Source organism: Capsicum annuum, chromosome 4, assembly GCF_002878395.1.
Source record: "Capsicum annuum cultivar UCD-10X-F1 chromosome 4, UCD10Xv1.1, whole genome shotgun sequence".
NCBI lineage: Eukaryota > Viridiplantae > Streptophyta > Magnoliopsida > Solanales > Solanaceae > Capsicum > Capsicum annuum.
The window spans coordinates 100,166,057-100,170,701 of NC_061114.1; positions in this window are offsets into that span (position 1 = coordinate 100,166,057).

Genomic DNA, 4,645 nt, shown 5'->3' on the forward strand with positions numbered 1-4,645 from the left:
GTCTTGTTCCTTAGTTAGCTTATTTTTGAAACAAGATTGTAACATTGAAACACCATCCTCTCAAGAGATAGTATACCACCATTGACATCACAAGAAATGGTTTCTTCTTGTGTTGTGTGTATCGGCTAGAAATGTGAGTTCTTGAGTGAACCGAGTTTCTCTTGGGTTTGCGTAAGAACTTGGTGCTTGTTAAATTGATTTGTAGAGGTTTTAGTGTTTTATACACTCTTTATTTTCTACCTAATTATTTCTCCTTGTGTCAAGTTACCTATCTTTTTATTGTTAAGTTTGTGTTTGTTTCTTTTATCGTATTGTTGTCTTGTTGTTGCGGGTTTAGGCATTTTGTTGTTGACTGTTTGTGGACTATTTGGTGTTGTAGATACTGTTTGGTATCAAGTAGGCACATTGAAAAATTAGGTGAGCAATAGTCTCATCTTCAGTAGTATAGAATTGACACCTTTTATCCTCCACCATACCTCATCGGGCAAGCCTATCCATAGTATATAATTTTCCATGTATCGCCATCACAAGAATAAATATCCACTTAGGTGTACCCAAGTTGTTACACAATATTTTCCTCCATGGTACTGTAATAAAAGTTCCTCTTATCTTTCTTTACATTACCGTGATAGAGAAGTTATTCATGATCATAAGTTCAGGAATGTCAATACCAATATTTTCTAAATGCTCCTCAGCATTCGTGATTTTATGCACTATACATGAGGCTTTCTTACATGGAAATGACCCAAGTTTCCTACCTTTGATTTAGTAGGTGTGTTCCTATTGCACCCATAATATGTCTTTTTTTCTAGCATAAATTTCAGAGAAGCTTGTAAGTTGCTACCCTGTTCCAAATGAAAACATCAAGCACATTAAAACCCTTGGAAACTTTAGGAAAGCAGATTTTCTGAAGCTAGGAGATCCTTCTTATTAAGTTTGTTATAGTGTCTTTCATTAAATTTCTCTTATAGAATTATACTTAAACTAGTAAATATGATCGCGCTTCACGCGAACGTTAAAACAAATCAAAATAAAGATAAATAATGTGTTGCTTTAATTCTCGTAAATATTTTTTAGAAAAAAATATTCAATGTATCAATTTTTCCCCTTTATACTCCAAAGTTCAACTATAACACTACATTTTCAAGATTGATATCAAATTAAAAAAATCCAACCCAACAAATGTGATACCAAACAACTGAGAGATGATGAAATTTTAAGTAATAAAAGTCAAAATATATACACTTTTTACTATCGATCGTTTCATTTTATCTATTTCTTTATATTATAATAAATATCTTCATTTGATAATGAATTCATGTACTATCATTTTTTTCTATGAGAAAGAAAATACATAGACAACATGCATTTAGAATTATTAATACACCATATATATAATGGGGTTATTTAAAATTAAAGCTATATATTATGTAAAGTACAATTAGTTATATAATAACATTCCATCGCATGCCTTAAGGATGTTTCGAGTAGTACTAAAGAATAGAAATGTAAAACTAAAATTAAATATACAATTGCATAAATTTCATGTTGAACTACTGATGGTAATAGATTTTTTTTTTATAAAAAATAATTATTAGTATATTGAAGAGATGGCCTTTTATCATATTCTTTTTTAAGTCGATTCTAACATCACCAGTAGCTATTTTTATCACAAATTGAAGTTTCTTAATATATTCAAATAATAATTTGCAAATATAATATCTAACAAATATAACCTTTGACTAATGTAATAAGAGCAAGAATATAACACATTACTAAGGGGTCATTTGGTGTGAGATATAAGGGATAAATAGTCTCAGGATAAAATAAAATTATTTTATTCCATGCTTGGTGTGAGATATTAATTAGTACCAGGATTATATATCCCACCATTTACACCATAGTGATAGAATAAATTATCTCATATACATGGTGGAAAAATCAATTATTCTGGGATAATTCTTTCCAACCAAACAACCCCTAAGTGTAATATTTAGTTCCTCCTAAATTATCCATCCAAAAGAAATCCAAACATTGCAACATGTATATTCTAAACATTTTACATTTCAAGCTATCATATACTTTAATTTAATTCCAAAGTAGTGATAGTAACTCAATACAAAATCTTTTAATCCGTCAAAATTATTTACAATAAATTCTTTTTCAAATTACCCATGAAAAATACAAATATAACACACATAAGATGAGATTATTCCAATTTAAAAAATAAGTATGTGAACACAACTTAGTTTTATTCATTGGAACAAAATTTTGAAACTTTAAATCGACAACTTCGTCTAAATTTTCTTTCTCAATTAATCATCTCTATAGAAGAAAGTATAATTTAATTATGATATTATTTTTTAAATTTAAGATCATACCTGCTGATGCTTTAAATGCTTTAAGAAATAATGACAATAAAATAATTAGGTTTTTTTTAACATCCCTAATCATGACATTTATCATCCCCTATACTTGCCAAAAAATAAGAAAAAGAAATAAAAAAAACAATCTTTATACATGAAATAATGAACAAAATAAGAAATAAAATCAAAAGAAGCACATGTACGATGTACACCTGAAGTAAAATTAAGCCGTCTAAATACATAAATTCTACATATAAGATAGATATATTTATTTATGATTAATTTCAACAAGTCATGAAATCATGTATTTTTTTCAGTGACGATATGCGAGAATCAAAGCCATCTGAACCTTCAGATGATTCCGATTTGTACTTCATCACATTAATTCTGCAGATGTAACCAATAAATATTAAAATATTAGTTGTACAAACTTTACCAAGAGGGAGTGTCAAAATAAAATTAAATATAAACCCAAAAATATCAATTGTACAAGTATTCAAACACCAAAAAGTTACTCTACCATTATCAATTTTGCAATATGCTAATATATTGAGATACAAACTAATCACTCAAACACATATTGATTAATTGATATTAATATTAATATTTTATATTAAAGAATATAAATAAATGAAATAGTAGTAACAGACACATTCATTTTGGAAAAATAAATAAATAGAAAAAAATAACAATAAAATAAATATAAAATAATCTCATTTTTATTAATAATATAATCAAGATATAATGAGGTGTAGCCAATAGGATAAAAATAAAATTATAGAACTATTAAATAAAAAAACGGCAGGAATAGCTAAAAGAAGAAAATAATGAAAATATAATATTATTTTATTATATTATAAATGATTGTTGATTAATAAATTAATGATAATGACTTTTCAAAAATATCATTACACCTGCATTGGATTCTTTAATAATACATAATTTTTTAAGAATTTGTGACGGGTATTATATAGAAATTATAGTACATATAATATGAGCAAAAATCATGTCATGGTGTTACTTATTTTCTTTCTTAAAATCCACAATCAAAGCAGAAGGAGCAAGTTCACGTTGGTTCTTTAACGTGCTTTAAGTAGTGAAAAGGAGATATCAAATAATTTTTCTTTGGAAAATTAAATTAATATAGAAATCTGGAATTTACAACAATTTCTCTCAAAATCTCAATGTACTCATATACTTCAAGTTCTAGAGCATTGCAACCATTAAATTCTCAAGGAATAACAACATAGGGTATAAACCCAACTTCAATTTCTTAAGAAAACATGTAAAATCATGCTATTTGACTTTCAGTTCATGGGAAACATCAAAAGCTTGCAACCAATAACAATGGGTGAAAAACCTTAATTTAATTTCATGTAAAATATCATAAATTATAGAAAACTTATAGTTTAAAATAAGTCTTTGGACACAAGGGTGAAAGAATTACCCTTGTTCAAAACTCCATATACCTTAGATTGTGACTTAGATGAACAAACTTGCTTGAGACTCTTCTTCTTACTCTTGAGAGAGGGTTCTTGAAGCCCTTTACTTGGGTAACTTGAATCTTAACTCAATTTGTAGAATCTATGGTGAGTTCTTGAATTTCTTGAAGAAGGGTTTAAGATTTTCTCTTGAGGAAGAAACCCTAGCTCTTGGATGTTTTGGGAGATAATGACGCTATCTACTTCGTTTTGAAAATATCAGGATATTAAAAAGGAAAAGACCCAAAAGATCCTTTTAAAAATGATTAAAAATACTGAACGAGATTTGTGATGGTCGGAGTGACGGTTTGTCGCTAGTCTGACGGTGCGTCGGATCGTCCGTCGTACGTTGGTCAGAAAAAGGCCACACTGCCTTAGTTGCAACGGTCCTAGCGATAGTCCGTTGCTAGCTTGAGGGTCCATCATCTTGGCCGTTGCACTTGGTTCAGAAGAGGGAGTCACTGCCTTGGTTGCGACGGTCCGGGCGACGGTCCATCGCAAACTCGATGGTCCATCAACCTGTCCGTCGCACCTTGGCTATTCCAAAAACTCTCAGTAAAACGGCCATAACTTCTCACCCCGATATCAGATTTGGACGAAATTGGTATTGTTGGAAAGCTAATTCAATTCTCTACATGAAAAAAAGTTGATATTAGGGAAATTCTACACAGTTTAAAATATTTATCACTTGGGAAGTCAGCCCTTACTCTTCTTAAAGATGAAACTCGGCTTAAAGAAAATCTGGGGTATTACAATATCTCCCCCTTAGGAACATTCATTCTCAAATATCGCTTGTTA